Raw genomic sequence first — 18164 nt, forward strand, 5'->3', positions numbered from 1 at the left:
TCTGCCTTGGAGATAGCGAGAAGAGGGAAAGTTCAAACTTCTACTATGACTTGTGTGGGCTCTAGCATCCGAGGAGAAACAGGATGGGATTCTCCTGTTGACAGGTATTCTATTTTTGCTTATATGGCTAAAACGCAGGGTTTAGATGCCATGGTTGAGGAAAAGAGAAGAAGAGATGAGGAGGGTCCTAGCTCCTCCAAAAAGACTAGAGGGGGTGACTTTGTTTCACCACCTGTTACAGCTCCACCTATGTCAAATTCTCCAGCTCAAACAGGTTCTGATCAACCAATGGGAGACAAGCAGAAGGAAAAGAGGCAACCAAGAAAAGAGCCAGGATTCAAGCTCTTGTCAGACCTTGATATGCAAACGGATATGAGTAAGATTTTTCATGAAAGAATTTTGAATAGTGAAGTCACTTTTACTGTTGGAGAGGCTCTTGGGATTGCTAGAAGAGAAATACAGGATCAGATGCAGGATCTTTTGCGGAGGAAACGACATGCGATGGAAGGACCTGCTTTACAGGGATTGTGGCATGGAGCTCTTGGGGAAGAGCATGATGATGCAGTGATGGTTGAGAATGCTTCTGTTAATCCGCAATTGGAGAAAATAGTGCAGCCTATACAGTATGAAGATGATGAGACCCCTATTCTCATTCCTCGCAGCCATTTTTCACGAAGTCATTGGGCTAGAGCAACCATTGAGACAGTGGTAAGGATTGGAGAGAAACAAATTCCCTTGATTGCTTTAGTTGATCATGGTTCTGAGATTAATTTTATTGCTCGAGGTGTTTATGAGAGTGGCAAGTGGCCTATGGATGCAGAGCATGGCTCGCGCATGAGAGCCGCCTATAATACTTCTGGTGATATGTATGCTGCTTGTCCGAGTATCAGAATTTCTATTGGTAATGTTGAAGAGGATTATCATTGCTTTGTTTAGGATTCATGCTCTTATCCGATTATTCTTGGACAGCCTTTCATTATTGAAGCAAGAATGGAAACAAAAGTGATGGATGATGGGTCAGCTTATGCGCGGATACGCAGTAAAGATGGTATGCGAGCTGTTCAGTTTATGAGTGTTGGGGTAAATCATCCGAGAAACAATGACTCCTTGCGTGAGGCACCACTACCTGCGAAGGAGTTGGATTTTCATTAGGTACCGCTGTCTTGCGAGACGCCAGTGGTACGGAGCGGAGAAAAGAGGAGATCTCGCCTCCTGGCAGCCAGTCTTTCTCCGATAACTTTGTTGGGTTTACTTCAGATAGTTCAGTAAGTTATCAGAAAATTTCAGATTTGCCTACAGCTGCCAGGCAGTACATTGGTCCTAAGGAGAAAGAGTTGAAGAATGCAGGTATTTTGCAAGCAGAAGAGCATGTGGATGGATTGTATGAAGGGATGTCTTATGCAGATACATTGTTTGAGATGAGAGCAATGCTGAAAACTGATGTATGCAAGGATTCAAAGATCATACCTGTGCAAACCTTGGATATGTTTCAGGAAATTTCTGGTTTTATGCTGCAAACAGAGTTAGAGGCTGAGAAAACTCAGCAAAATGAATTTATGGCTGATCTTGATCAGCTAATAGAATTGCAGAGGGCTGAATCCATTCAGCCAACAGAGTTGAATGCAGAAAAATTTCTGCATACAGAGTTTCAGGGTGTATCTATGCAGTCCATAGAGCCGAGGGCTGAATCCATTCAGCCAACAGAGTTGAATGCAAAAAAATTTCTGCATACAGAGTTTCAGACTGCATCCATGCAGCCCATAGAGCTAAAAGCTGAAATTTTTCAGCCAACAGAGTTGAAAGTTGCTGAAAATTTGCAAAAATTGCAGCAAAGAAGAGAGTGCTGGAATGATGCCAAGGTTGACACAAAATATAAAACAGTTGATAAGAAGGTTAAGCCGGTTGCAGGCCCGCTTCCTTCTGATAGTGATGAACAGATTGAAAAAACTATGAAGCAGCCTATGTTGAGGGATCCTGCAAATATTGGACATAAGTTTACTGCTGAAACTCTTGCAGAATTGAAGATTGGAAATGATGATTTTTTGCTTCCAGTGGAAAAAGAATGTTTTAGAGAGATGCTTGGACGTCATGGTAAGGCATTTGCTTTCTTTCCACATGAAAATGGCTGCATTAGCCCCGAATTGGTTGCACCTATGGTCATCTTCACTGTTCCTCATGTACCATGGAATATACGTCCTATACCTGTGCCTAAAGCACACTTGCCAAAGCTGATAGAGTTGCTGAATGAGAAGATTAAAATGGGGATTTTGGAACCCTCTTCTGCACCTTATTCTAACAGGTGGTTTACTGTACCAAAGAAGAATGGCACTTTGAGATTTATTCAGGATATGCAGCCCGTGAACAAAGTGACAATCAGGAATGTGGGTACAGGTCCAGTTGTGGATGAATTTGCTGAGGCTTTTGCAGGACCAGCTATCTATTCCCTAGGTGACTTGTATTCAGGTTATGATCAGTTTCAGCTTGCCTTGGAAAGCATGGATATTACTACTATGCGGACACCTATTGGTCTTGTGAGGATGTGTACCTTGCCACAAGGTGCTACAAACTCAGTTGCTCATATGATGAATGCTATGCATAGAGTTCTTCGAGACTATATTCCGCAGTATACCATGCCTTTTCTAGATGATGTGCCTATTAAGGGTTTGGTAGAAGAAGAAAAGAATGAAAGTCTTGATTTGCGTGGATGTAGACAGTTTGTAGCTGACCATTTGATTGTTTGTGAGCAAATATTGACACGATTAGAGGAGTTAAATTTGACACTTTCAGGGCTGAAATTTGTCTTTGGTGTTAATGAAGTCATCATAGTTGGGCATATGGTTGGATATTATGGCAGAAAGCCTTCTCCTGCAAAGGTGGATGCCATAAACAGGATTGCAGAGTATTGCTCGACTACTTCAGAGGTGCGGAGATTTGTGGGAGCTTGTGTATTTTACATGATTTGGATTCCTCATTTTGCTCATATTGCAGATGTTCTCTATCAGCTGCTTCGAAAGGGGCAGAAATTTCATTGGGATGAGAAGCATTCAAAAGCCATGCGTAAGCTCAAGAAGCTGTTGCAATCAGCTCCTACTCTACAGAAGGCGGATTATCAGTGTGGACGGCCGATCATGTTGACAGTTGATACTAGCCCTATTGGGATAGGTTGGCCTGTGGGACAAGATGATGCTGATGGAAATAGGTATGCTATCCGCTTTGGAGCTAAAGTTCTTAATGAGCGACAAAGGAGATACCCGCAGATCAAAAGAGAGTTGTGGGGAGTAGTCACTGCATTGAAGTGTGACAAAGGGTATTTTATTGGAGCTTCAGTTATTGTGGAAACAGATTGTTTGCCTTTGCTTGGCATGATTACTAGTTGCTCGACTCCAGATATAGCGATGCTTCGGTGGATTGCCTATATCAAATCATTGAATCCAGAATTTCGACACATAGCAGGGAAAGATAATCCAGTTGCTCACATGCTTTCTAGAGCGAGATATGAGGATGAGGAGTTAATGCTTGCAGAAGATGATGAGACAGTGTTTGCTGCTTCTGTCCTTATTCATGATTGTCATGTATCTACTGTTGAAGCCTTTATTGAAGAACTTTATGTTGATGAATGGCTGCAAATTGAACAGTATCTAAGTTCATTGACTCGAAGAGCTGATTGGACAGATGATGAATTCAAGAAAATCAGAAGGAAGGCTTATGGGTATTTCTTGAAAGATGGTTTTCTTTGGAAGCATCCAAGAAAGAGAGGAGGCTTGCCCTTGAGAGTAGTTTGTGATGTAGCGATGCAGATACAGATTATGCGAGAGTTTCATGAGAGCTCATGGGCTGGACATAGAGGTGTGTGGGCTACTTATGAGAAAATCAAAGAAAGATACTGGTGGAAAGGGATGTATAAAGATGTTTCTCACTTTGTGGAGACTTGCAGGGACTGCCATCTTTACTCTTTAGTGCGACATCGTGATGAGCTGCATCCGACTTATCCACTATGTATGCATTACAAGTGGGTGGTAGACTTGGTTACTTTGCCAGTGGGACTTTGGCAGATGAGATACCTTGTCTTGGCTAGGGAGGATCTTACAAACTATGTTGAAGGTAGACCGTTGCAGACGAAGACCACCACTACAGTATGTAAATTCTTGTTGGAAGAAATATTTTGCAGGTATGGATGTATAGGCAAGATTACAGCTGATCGTGGAGAGCTAGATGCTGATGAAGCTAGAGAATTCTTCTCACGGCTTGGGATTAAATTGGCTCTTACTACTGCCTATAATCCAGAGGGAAATGGCAAAAGTGAAAGAGGACATCCGCCAATAGTTAAAGCATTGCCAAAAGCTTGTAGAGGTCAGATTGGAGATTGGCCGAGATTACTACCTTTTGCATTGTGGGCTGATCGCTCTACACATAGTGTGACTACTGGATACATGCCTGTGGAGTTGATGTATGGGCAAAAACCTGTCATGCCTACTGAAATTTGTGCTCTCACTTGGAGTGTTCTTCCATGGCATGAGAATTTATCAAGGGAAGAGCTGTTAGCCCTTCGGATCCGTCAACTAGAGAGAAGGACAGAAGATGTGCAGCTAGCCGTTGATCGTTTGAAGGCAGCCCATCTCAGAAATAAGGACAGGTTTGATTTAAGGCATCGCTTGAGGCCTAGAGCCATAAAAGAAGGAGATTGGGTTCTAGTCTATGACAGTAATCTAGAAAATCAGCATAGTAGCATGAGAAAAATGGTTCAAAGATGGTTTGGACCGTATAAAGTGAAACAGGTTTTTGACAATGGTACCTATGAGCTGGCTGAATTAGATGGAACAGTATTGAGGGTGCCTATTGCTGGAAAACGAGTCAAGATTTTCAAGAAAAGAGAAGATGAAGAATATGCATTTGAAGCATTGACAGAAGAAGAGCAGGTAGAAGAAAGACAAGCAGAAGAGTCAGAAAACATAGATGATGAAGCTGATGGAGAAACAGGTCTACTAGAATCAGAAGATGGCCTCGACCTGTTTGTGGACTTGGATGATCCTGGATAGTTGGCCCATCCGGAGGACGCACAGGTTTAGAGGGGGTGGATGTCGTGCTGCTGCGCATCCGAGCCGTAAACACCTCCATTTTTGTTGTGCAACTGTGTTATCTTTTCGCGCGTGTTTCAATGTGTGTGATTGCTGCATTATCTTTCCGTCATTTTCAGTACCCGCATTCAATGTACATACTCCACTTATGTGTTTGTGTTTGAGTGTGATTCAGTTTGTGTGCATGTTGTGTGTGTGCTAGAAAAATATGAAAAACTGATGCCAAAGGACATTAACCAGCTGATCATTTTAATGATGAACTCGAAGAAAAGTGCAAGATACCGTGGAATCAAAGGAAGCTTTATAGAAATTGACATTTAAGCTATGAAGACAAAGGTGTAAATTCAGGAATATCATGTTTAATGGGAAAAGCTTAAGGAGTGCTGAACGGGTTCCCTTGTCGAGATGTAGACTCTTTAAATGCAGTTATTGCTGGGTATGTACAACACTTGGGACTGCTGTGGTGGATATGTATGCTGAAAGCGATGCATTTGGCATCATCTTTGTTATCTTTTCATTTGGGCACATATCTGGAGCATAAGTCAACCCAGCAGTGACAATAGGATTTGCAAGTGTAGGGAAGTTCCCTTGGCTTGATGTTCGTTGGTATATTCTGGGGCAGTTTGCTGGTGGGATCCTTGGATGTGGCATAGGAACATCACTTTATGGAGTGAGTTTAAAGGTTGCTTTGGTAATACCAAATGCTTGGGGATTCCTTGGCTTTCTGCACCGTTTCAGAGAAAGAAAAGGGGAAAGAATAGCAAAAGATATTCTTAGATTTGTCCAAGAATATCGAGCGGTGGCGGCAAAAACTGATGGGGGGGTGAATTTGAATGGGGAGAGCAGAGGAGGCTACGTGCTGCAGAAAAAGCGGAGGCCATTTTTTCTGGCACACCATCCATTACGGTGGTGGGCAGCTGTAAATGTTCGGAATTTTCTGAAAGAACGGATGGCATCTTATTTTCACTGATAAGCTTTTGGAGAATTGTCCGTGTTGTGTGGCGTGACATGAGTGTCAGGAAGAGAGATGTTACTGACACAGAGACTACATCACAGGAGTTTCCCAATTTGACTGGCTTTGAGTGGTGTATTCATCAGTGGTGTACCCTCAAAACTATGGCTTTATTCTCCGAACTCTCTGTGAGGATAATGATTCCATGAATGTGCTGGTCCTTATGCAAAAACCTGTTGTTCCAGGATGTTTCCTTCGAACAAGAGAAATTGGTCTTATACCAATGATAAAGCAGGGTGAGAAAGATGACAAAATCATAGCTGTTTGTTCTCATGATCCTGAGTTTCGACATTACAAAGACAACTGAAACCTTCCTCTACACAGACTTGTTGAAATCTGAATGCAAGCCTATATGTCAATGGTATAACTGTCTTCAAAAACCTGAATGCAACACAGGTTATGAGTTTCTACAGATTTTTCTCAACATCAACCTCATGTAATTTATTTGACAAGGAATATAGTGAACTTTGGCATCACAAATTCGATTTCTTCTTGTTAGCTCTTTCCTTGTTGTAACTTGAACTCCGTGTTCAGCAGCCCTTACACAAAATCTACGACATTTCTGGTGAACCCGACGTGAAAGTGCTGCGTCATCAGCAAGATGGGAGACTCGCAAGAAGAGATGACAGATGATAATGTCATGAAGAACCTGTTTCAGTCATTTACCATGTATATGCAGCAGCAAGCTCATGCAAAACGTGACAGTGATGCTATGGATGCCTTGAAAGTTGTTCAACAGGAGATGAAGCAGTTTAATGGCCAGCAAGTGTCAACTTACCTGCATTTGTATGAAGAAAAGATGAAGTTTTTTGGGGTTTCTCAAGATGTTTGGAGCCGCTACTTCTTGCGGATCGTGGTTCGAGCACTTGAAGGTCGAATTGCAGAAATTCAAGAAGCACATGCAGGTTGGGCTGAATTTAAAAAGGCATTAAAAGATGAATATTTCCTGGAGGATACAGGTCTTATGAATCGCAGGAATTTTTTAGCATGGGTTTCTATGCCTAATAAGGGACTTTCTGTTACCGCTCTTCTGCGAGAGTTTGAAAGCCGTTATGATCAGTTGGATGGGACTGAACAGCAAGCTTTGGAGATGCAGAAAGTGGAGTTATTTTTGCAAGCTACAGATGCTGATTTACAGGAAAAGTTGGATGATCTTTTGGAAGATCAAGCTACTGATTCAGGTTTAAAGACTGAGTGGAGACATGTCATTGATGCTGTGAATGCTCTTGTCAAGAAGCAGCGCAGGAGAGTCAGATTGCATCGAAATACAGGATCAGTTCCTGAGAAATCTTTGGAGACTTCTTCTTCTACTCCTGCTGCAACTTCTTTGCCTAAGCCTACTCCTCCTGTTGTGAATTCACCAGTTCCTTCTGCTCCATGTTAGATATGATCAATGCCCCACCCTCATTAGGTGCTACCAATGATCCATGGTGCTCAAAGTTGTAAGGCCCCCATTATGAGGAGAAGCCAAATGTGAGCCCGGACATTGGTTGAGTCCTGACTTGTATATCAGATGAGGTCTATGTGACCGGATGGCAAAAAAGGTGACTGTTGTGGGTCTAATCTTTGGGTTAGACGGAGTGGTTAAGCTGGTAGCAACTCGAGGCACATTGCATTGAGTTGCGTGGTAAGGGAGTTAAAAGGGGCCCCTATTGTGGGGTCCGGGGGCCGCGGAAGCGGCCCCTGGCTGGGGGGTCCCAGGGGGGCCAGCGGCCCCCCTGGCGGGGGTCCGGGGGCAGCGCCCCCGGCCCGATGGTAAAGGGAATATTCCCTGGAATATTCCCTGGCCGACTAGTGGAGGCTCATATGGTAGGTCGGTCAGCAGGCCGACCTAACGACCTTCGCGGGCTATAAAAGCTAAACCCCTTCGCAGCCATCTTACACTTATCTTTCACCCAGTCAGAGTTGTTGTTCCAGCTAGCCTTAAGCTCTTCACCTATCTTCTGTCTAGATCGCCATCTAAGCTTCACACAGTGGAAGCGCACGGGTGGACAGAGCCATCTTTGTATCAGTTGTTTGGAGTTAAAGAATTTTACTGATTCTCCTCTTATCTGTTGTGTACTCTCTATCTCTTTCTCAGATTCTGTTCGCTGCGCCGTGTAATATTTTACATGGTATCAGAGCCCAGGGGGCTCTAGAGATCGGAGAGAGTGCAAGAGGCAAAGGCTTCAACAGCAAAGAGAAACGATGTCGACTCCGGGAAGCAGTTCTGGCGCATCAGGAAGCGGTGCAGGAGGTGGTGCTGCTGTACCGGCTATTCAAACACTGAGGATTCGTCCACCAACCTTCAGCGAAGGCAAGTTAGATGGTACAAACTACACCTTGTGGAAGTTCAAAATTACTACTATCCTTGATTCTTATGAGCTTCTGGAGACTGTGCTGGGGACTGACGCAGAACCACAGCCTACCCCCGACCCATCAAATCCTAGTGTGATGATTCCTCCGAATGCAGATCTTCTACGAGCTTGGAAACGAAGGAATGCAGATGCATTGTGTGCCTTAGTTACAAGCTGTTCTGACAGTGTTTTGACTCTGATTCAGCATACAACCAAAGCGTCAGAGGCTTGGAATGTACTAAGGAGTCAGTATGAAACACGAAACCAAACAAGGATTCAAAACTTGGAGAATCAACTAGCAGCGGAGAAGTTTGCTGAAGGAGAGACGGTTGAAGCATTCATCACTCGGATTAAGAATCTGCGCGACCAGATGGCTGGCGCTGGGATACAAAAGACTAGCGAAGAGCTAGCTCGGAGGTGTCTTCGGATTTGTCCACAAAAGTTTGATGGACTAGTAACTGCCCTTAATACTCAGGTGAGACCTCAAGCTTTGACTTTTGAGGAGTTTTGTGCATTATTAATGGAGGAGGAGTTGAGGCTGAAAGCCCGAGAAGGAAGCAACAATGGAGATGCTGCATTCTCTGCCAATGCAAAAGGCAAAGGTGTTTCCTCCACCAAAAATGATGGTGACAAAAAGAAGAAGGGCGGCAAGAAGAAGTTTCAAGGAGAGTGCTTCTACTGTAAGAAGAAAGGACATGCAATTGCAGATTGTCGTGTCAAGAAGGCAGATGAAAAGAATGGTACCCTTAAAAGTAAAGGGAAAGAGACAGCCAATACGGCTGAAGCAGAGTTGGAATTATTCATGGCGACCATTGAGGAAGTGTGCTCCTCGGCGCAAGAAGAATCTACCACTGACTCTTGGGTGTTGGATAGTGGGGCCTCCCGTCACATGACCAACAAGAAAGGTCTATACAGTTCTATGCAGCCTCTACAAGAATCCATCACTGTGACGGTTGGAAATGATGCTAAATGCCCTGCTGCGGGCACAGGTACTATTTCTTTTGTTGCTGCAAATGGTGAAGTCAAAAAGCTTTCAAATGTGTTGTATGTTCCCGAAATCAGAAGAAATCTCTTATCAGTTGCTGCCATAACTGATCTTGGTCATGAAGTGAGGTTCAAGAAGACAGGTGCAGAAATTATTGATAGTGCTGGCACAATTGTTGGCAAAGGAGAAAGGAGGAACAACCTGTATGAGCTAAGTGCTCTTACAGCCACCGCTGGAGTGGGCACAAGTAAGCTTTGGCATGAAAGGTTTGGACACATCGGATTTGCAGTATTGAAGGAGATGCAAAAGCAAGGTATGGTTGCTCACCTACCTACAATAGCTGAATTGAAGGAACCATGTGAAGCTTGTATGATGGGCAAGCAACAGAGAAAGGCATTTCCACAAGAAAGCAAGAATAGAGCACATGCTCCTCTAGAGTTGGTGCATGCTGACTTGTGTGGTAAGATGCCTACACAGGCCTTGGGGGGATCTTCTTATTTTATGTTGATTGTCGATGACTACAGTAGGAAGATGTGGGTGTACTTCCTTCGTGATAAGGCTCAAGCTTTTGGTAAGTTTAAAGAATGGCTAATACTTGTTGAGAATGAAACAGGGAAAAGTGTGAAGAAATTTAGAACAGATGGTGGTGGTGAGTTCAACTCAAAGGAGTTTGAAGGCTTTTGCAAGAGCAAAGGGATCAAGCGTCAATTGACGACGCCTCACACACCTCAGCAGAATGGTGTTGTGGAACGCAGGAATCGTACCATTGTGGAGATGGCAAGATGCATGCTAAAGGGCAAGGGATTGCCTAACCATTTTTGGGCTGAAGCTGTTAATACTGCAGTCTACATTCTAAATCGGAGCTACACAAAGGCTCTCAAGGGAAAAACACCTCATGAGGCTTACACTGGTAAGAAACCATCTGTTTCACATTTCAGAATTTTTGGATGTGAATGTTATGCACATGTTCCAGATGAGAAGAGAAACAAGTTACAACCAAAAAGCAGAAAATGTATCTTCTTGGGTTATAGTGATGAGCAGAAGGCTTACAAGTTATATGACCAAGAGGCAAAGAAGATCATCGCGAGCCGTGATGTGGTGTTCAAGGAGGAGCCGCATACAGTGGAGGAGGAGAAGGCAAGGTCTTCCACTTTATCATCAAGCGAAGAAGTAGTCCACTATGAACCTGTCCCGAGAGCTATCCCTATCCTTAAGGAGGAGGAAGCATCATCTTCAGATGATGAGGAAAAAGTTCACCAACCTGACATCACCCCACCGGAAAAGCCATTGCCGCGCTGGGTGAAGCAGCTCTATGACCACAATAATCCTATGCCTGCATCTGTTGAGGAGAAGGCAGACGGACCAAGGAGGTCTCAGAGAATAGAGGAGCAAAGGAGGGCTTCTGCTCACATAGTCAACATGGCCTTGATGGTTGAGATTATGAGAGAAGTAAAGGAGCCAACTGACTTAGAAGAAGCACTTGCAGATCCATCATGGAAGGCTGCTATGCAGGCGGAGTATGACAGCATAATGAAGAATGACACTTGGGAGCTAGTGGATCGGCCAGCAAAGCGGAAGATTATTGGCACCAAGTGGATCTGGAAGGTAAAGTACAAGGCTGATGGTACCTTAGAAAAGTACAAAGCTAGACTGGTTGCCCAAGGATTTTCACAAGTTGAAGGGTTTGATTTTCAAGAGTCATTTGCCCCAACTGCCAGAATGACCACTATTCGCACGGTACTTGCAGTGGCTGCCCACAAGAAGTGGCCAGTGTACCAAATGGATGTTAAGTCAGCGTTCTTAAATGGTGACCTCAAGGAGGAGGTGTACGTGGCTCAGCCACCAGGGTTTGAGGCCCCCCATTCTGAGAACAAAGTGTGTAAACTGAAGAAGGCATTGTATGGGCTGAAACAAGCCCCCAGAGCATGGTACCAACGGATAGATAGGTTCTTTTTAAACCTAAACTTCAAAAGATGTGCCTCAGATGCTAACTTGTATGTTTACAGGGATGGTAAAAAGTCTGCAGTGATTGTCCTATATGTGGACGACCTTCTTATTACAGGTGACTATGAAGATATGATCAACCAAACTCGAAAGGCTTTGAGTTTTGAGTTTGAAATGACAGACTTGGGCTTGCTGCACTATTGTTTGGGGATTGAAGTCTGGCAAGAGCCAGGAAAGATCTTCATCTCTCAGAAGAAGTATGCATGGGAGATCTTGAAGGCATTTGGCATGACCGAGTGCAAGGAGATAGCTACACCTATGGAGGTGAATGTAAAGTTATCCGTTGAGGATACATCAGCACTAGCAGACATTGGGAGGTATAGGAGGTTGGTCGGCAGTCTAATCTACTTGTGTAACACCAGACCAGATATCAGTTTTGCTGTTGGTGTTTTGAGCAGGTTCTCAAACAAACCTCATGAGAGTCATTGGAAGGCTGGGATGCGGGTGCTCAGATACTTGAAGAAAACTCTTGACTATGGTATCACATACAGTTTCGGAACTTCTCTTGTGGGGAACTGTGACTCAGATTGGGCAGGAGACATTGATTCCAGGAAGTCAGTTTCTGGTTATTGTTTCTCTTTGGGTTCAGGAATTTTCTCTTGGATTAGTAAGAAGCAACCAACAGTGGCATTGTCTTCTACCGAAGCAGAGTACAAGGCAGCTTGTTTTGCTGCATGTGAGGCCGTATGGTTGAGAAGGATTCTATGGCATATGGGAGTGCAGGATGAAGAACCAACTGTGCTGAGATGTGACAATCAGAGTTGCATCGCCATTGCCAAAAATCCAGTGTTTCATGCACGCACCAAACATATAGAGATCCAGTATCACTATGTGCGTGATTTGATGGAGGATGGGATAGTGGAATTGGTCTACTGTCCAACAGAGGAGAATGGAGCAGATATCTTCACCAAAGCACTTACGAAGGATCTGCTTCAAGTTCATCTTCAGAGACTCGGCATTGGGCCGAGGAGATAGTTCACCTATGGGTGGACATTGAGGGGGGGTGTTAGATATGATCAATGCCCCACCCTCATTAGGTGCTACCAATGATCCATGGTGCTCAAAGTTGTAAGGCCCCCATTATGAGGAGAAGCCAAATGTGAGCCCGGACATTGGTTGAGTCCTGACTTGTATATCAGATGAGGTCTATGTGACCGGATGGCAAAAAAGGTGACTGTTGTGGGTCTAATCTTTGGGTTAGACGGAGTGGTTAAGCTGGTAGCAACTCGAGGCACATTGCATTGAGTTGCGTGGTAAGGGAGTTAAAAGGGGCCCCTATTGTGGGGTCCGGGGGCCGCGGAAGCGGCCCCTGGCTGGGGGGTCCCAGGGGGGCCAGCGGCCCCCCTGGCGGGGGTCCGGGGGCAGCGCCCCCGGCCCGATGGTAAAGGGAATATTCCCTGGAATATTCCCTGGCCGACTAGTGGAGGCTCATATGGTAGGTCGGTCAGCAGGCCGACCTAACGACCTTCGCGGGCTATAAAAGCTAAACCCCTTCGCAGCCATCTTACACTTATCTTTCACCCAGTCAGAGTTGTTGTTCCAGCTAGCCTTAAGCTCTTCACCTATCTTCTGTCTAGATCGCCATCTAAGCTTCACACAGTGGAAGCGCACGGGTGGACAGAGCCATCTTTGTATCAGTTGTTTGGAGTTAAAGAATTTTACTGATTCTCCTCTTATCTGTTGTGTACTCTCTATCTCTTTCTCAGATTCTGTTCGCTGCGCCGTGTAATATTTTACACTCCAGTGCCCTTATCTGTAGATGATGTTATTAAAGGCTTGGCGGATTTGACGATTGAAGCAGTCAAAGCTGAAGTTGGTAAGTTAAAGGAGCAACTTATGTCAGTACTTGCTATAGCACCTGCTCCAGTGACTCCTTTTCCAGCTGGTCAAAGAAAAGGGCGACGATGTATTTGGTGTGATAGTACAGAGCACCAACACTGCAGAGATTGTGATACTTTTCAGGAAGCACGTAAGAAGAATGTAGTGTTCTAGGGACAAGATGGGAAGATATGGCTGACAGAGACTAGTGCTCCTCTTGACACGAACTTCGGTAAAGGAGGTATGAAGAAGCTTGTTGATGATATGGTTGCGCGATCAGCTTATGTGAGTGTTAGAGGAGATGCTTCAGCTTTTGGAGTCCAGCTTGAGCAGAAATCTGATGGAGACTCTGCTTTATGGTCTTCTGCCTTGGAGATAGCGAGAAGAGGGAAAGTTCAAACTTCTACTATGACTTGTGTGGGCTCTAGCATCCGAGGAGAAACAGGATGGGATTCTCCTGTTGACAGGTATTCTATTTTTGCTTATATGGCTAAAACGCAGGGTTTAGATGCCATGGTTGAGGAAAAGAGAAGAAGAGATGAGGAGGGTCCTAGCTCCTCCAAAAAGACTAGAGGGGGTGACTTTGTTTCACCACCTGTTACAGCTCCACCTATGTCAAATTCTCCAGCTCAAACAGGTTCTGATCAACCAATGGGAGACAAGCATAAGGAAAAGAGGCAACCAAGAAAAGAGCCAGGATTCAAGCTCTTGTCAGACCTTGATATGCAAACGGATATGAGTAAGATTTTTCATGAAAGAATTTTGAATAGTGAAGTCACTTTTACTGTTGGAGAGGCTCTTGGGATTGCTAGAAGAGAAATACAGGATCAGATGCAGGATCTTTTGCGGAGGAAACGACATGCGATGGAAGGACCTGCTTTACAGGGATTGTGGCATGGAGCTCTTGGGGAAGAGCATGATGATGCAGTGATGGTTGAGAATGCTTCTGTTAATCCGCAATTGGAGAAAATAGTGCAGCCTATACAGTATGAAGATGATGAGACCCCTATTCTCATTCCTTGCAGCGATTTTTCACGAAGTCATTGGGCTAGAGCAACCACTGAGACAGTGGTAAGGATTGGAGAGAAACAAATTCCCTTGATTGCTTTAGTTGATCATGGTTCTGAGATTAATCTTATTGCTCGAGGTGTTTATGAGAGTGGCAAGTGGCCTATGGATGCAGAGCATGGCTGGCGCATGAGAGCCGCCAATAATACTTCTGGTGATATGTATGCTGCTTGTCCGAGTATGAGAATTTCTATTGGCAATGTTGAAGAGGATTATCATTGCTTTGTTCAGGATTCATGCTCTTATCCGATTATTCTTGGACAGCCTTTCATTACTGAAGCAAGAATGGAAACAAAAGTGATGGATGATGGGTCAGCTTATGCGCGGATACGCAGTAAAGATGGTACGCGAGCTGTTCAGTTTATGAGTGTTGGGGTAAATCATCCGAGAAACAGTGACTCCTTGCGTGAGGCACCACTACCTGCGAAGGAGTTGGATTTTCATTAGGTACCGCTGTCTTGCGAGACGCCAGTGGTACAGAGCGGAGAAAAGAGGAGATCTCGCCTCCTGGCAGCCAGTCTTTCTCCAATAACTTTGTTGGGTTTACTTCAGATAGTTCAGTAAGTTATCAGAAAATTTCAGATTTGCCTAGAGCTGCCAGGCAGTACATTGGTCGTAAGGAGAAAGAGTTGAAGAATGCAGGTATTTTGCAAGCAGAAGAGCATGTGGATGGATTGTATGAAGGGATGTCTTATGCAGATACATTATTTGAGATGAGAGCAATGCTGAAAACTGATGTACGCAAGGATTCAGAGATCATACCTGTGCAAACCTTGGATATGTTTCAGGAAATTTCTGGTTTTATGCTGCAAAAAGAGTTAGAGGCTGAGAAAACTCAGCAAACTGAATTTATGGCTGATCTTGATCAGCTAATAGAATTGCAGAGGGCTGAATCCATTCAGCCAATAGAGTTGAATGCAGAAAAATTTCTGCATACAGAGTTTTAGGATGCATCTATGTAGTCCATAGAGCCGAGGGCTGAATCCATTCAGCCAACAGAGTTGAATGCAGAAAAATTTCTGCATACAGAGTTTCAGACTGCATCCATGCAGCCCATAGAGCTAAAAGCTGAAATTTTTCAGCCAACAGAGTTGAAAGTTGCTGAAAATTTGCGGAAATTGCAGCAAAGAAGAGAGTGCTTGAATGATGCCAAGGTTGACACAAAATATAAAACAGTTGATAAGAAGGTTAAGCCGGTTGCAGGCCCGCTTCCTTCTGATAGTGATGAACAGATTGAAAAAGCTATGAAGCAGCCTATGTTGAGGGATCCTGCAAATATTGGACATAAGTTTACTGCTGAAACTCTTGCAGAATTGAAGATTGGAAATGATGATTTTTTGCTTCCAGTGGAAAAAGAATATTTTAGAGAGATGCTTGAACGTCATGGTAAGGCATTTGCTTTCTTTCCACATGAAATTGGCTGCATTAGCCCCGAATTGGTTGCACCTATGGTCATCTTCACTGTTCCTCATGTACCATGGAATATACGTCCTATACCTGTGCCTAAATCACACTTGCCAAAGCTGATAGAGTTGCTGAATGAGAAGATTAAAATGGGGATTTTGGAACCCTCTTCTGCACCTTATTCTAACAGGTGGTTTACTGTACCAAAGAAGAATGGTACTTTGAGATTTATTCAGGATATGCAGCCCGTGAAAAAAGTGACAATCAGGAATGTGGGTACAGGTCCAGTTGTGGATGCATTTGTTGAGGCTTTTGCAGGACCAGCTATCTATTCCCTAGGTGACTTGTATTCAGGTTATGATCAGTTTCAGCTTGCCTTGGAAAGCAGGGATATTACTACTATGCGGACACCTATTGGTCTTGTGAGGATGTGTACCTTGCCACAAGGTGCTACAAACTCAGTTGCTCATATGATGAATGCTATGCATAGAGTTCTTCGAGACTATATTCCGCAGTATACCATGCCTTTTCTAGATGATGTGCCTATTAAGGGTTTTGTAGAAGAAGAAAAGAATGAAAGTCTTGATTTGCGTGGATGTAGACAGTTTGTAGTTGACCACTTGATTGCTTGTGAGAAAATATTGACACGATTAGAGGAGGTAAATTTGACACTTTCAGGGCTGAAATCTGTCTTTGGTGTTAATGAAGTCATCATAGTTGGGCATATGGTTGGATATTATGGCAGAAAGCCTTCTCCTGCAAAGGTGGATGCCATAAACAGGATTGCAGAGTATTGCTCGACTATTTCAGAGGTGCGGAGATTTGTGGGAGCTTGTGTATTTTACATGATTTGGATTCCTCATTTTGCTCATATTGCAGATGTTCTCTATCAGCTGCTTCGAAAGGGGCAGAAATTTCATTGGGATGAGAAGCATTCAAAAGCCATGCGTAAGCTCAAGAAGCTGTTGCAATCAGCTCCTACTCTACGCAAGGCGGATTATCAGTGTGGACGGCCGATCATGTTGACAGTTGATACTAGCCCTATTGGGATAGGTTGGGCTGTGGGACAAGATGATGCTGATGGAAATAGGTATGCTATCCGCTTTGGAGCTAAAGTTCTTAATGAGCGACAAAGGAGATACCCGCAGATCAAAAGAGAGTTGTGGGGAGTAGTCACTGCACTGAAGTGTGACAAAGGGTATTTTATTGGAGCTTCAGTTATTGTGGAAACAAATTGTTTGCCTTTGCTTGGCATGATTACTAGTTGCTCGACTCCAGATATAGCGATGCTTCGGTGGATTGCCTATATCAAATCATTGAATCCAGAATTTCGACACATAGCAGGGAAAGATAATCCAGTTGCTGACATGCTTTCTAGAGCGAGATATGAGGATGAGGAGTCAATGCTTGCAGAAGATGATGAGACAGAGTTTGCTGCTTCTGTCCTTATTCATGATTGTCATGTATCTACTGTTGAAGCCTTTATTGAAGAACTTTATGTTGATGAATGGCTGCAAATTGAACAGTATCTAAGTTCATTGACTCGAAGAGCTGATTGGACAGATGATGAATTCAAGAAAATCAGAAGGAAGGCTTATGGGTATTTCTTGAAAGATGGTTTTCTTTGGAAGCATCCAAGAAAGAGAGGAGGCTTGCCCTTGAGAGTAGTTTGTGATGTAGCGATGCAGATACAGATTATGCGAGAGTTTCATGAGAGCTCATGGGCTGGACATAGAGGTGTGTGGGCTACTTATGAGAAAATCAAAGAAAGATACTGGTGGAAAGGGATGTATAAAGGTGTTTCTCACTTTGTGGAGACTTGCAGGGACTGCCAGCTTTACTCTTTAGTGCGACATCGTGATGAGCTGCATCCGACTTATCCACTATGTATGCATTACAAGTGAGTGGTAGACTTGGTTACTTTGCCAGTGGGACTTTGGCAGACGAGATATCTTGTCTTGGCTAGGGAGGATCTTACAAACTATGTTGAAGGTAGACCGTTGCGGACGAAGACCACCACTAAAGTATGTAAATTCTTGTTGGAAGAAATATTTTGCAGGTATGGATGTATAGGCAAGATTACAGCTGATCGTGGAGAGCTAGATGCTGATGAAGCTAGAGAATTCTTCTCACGGCTTGGGATTAAATTGGCTCTTACTACTGCCTATAATCCAGAGGGAAATGGCAAAAGTGAAAGAGGACATCCGCCAATAGTGAAAGCATTGGCAAAAGCTTGTAGAGGTCGGATTGGAGATTGGCCGAGATTACTACATTTTGCATTGTGGGCTGATCACTCTACACATAGTGTGACTACTGGATACATGCCTGCGGAGTTGATGTATGGGCAAAAACCTGTCATGCCTACTGAAATTTGTGCTCTCACTTGGAGTGTTCTTCCATGGCATGAGAATTTATCAAGGGAAGAGCTGTTAGCCCTTCGGATCCGTCAACTAGAGAGAAGG

The sequence above is a fragment of the Lygodium microphyllum genome, chromosome 15, assembly GCF_053477565.2.
Source record: "Lygodium microphyllum isolate KBCC chromosome 15, Lygodium_microphyllum_v1.1.10, whole genome shotgun sequence".
In the NCBI taxonomy this organism is placed as follows: domain Eukaryota; kingdom Viridiplantae; phylum Streptophyta; class Polypodiopsida; order Schizaeales; family Lygodiaceae; genus Lygodium; species Lygodium microphyllum.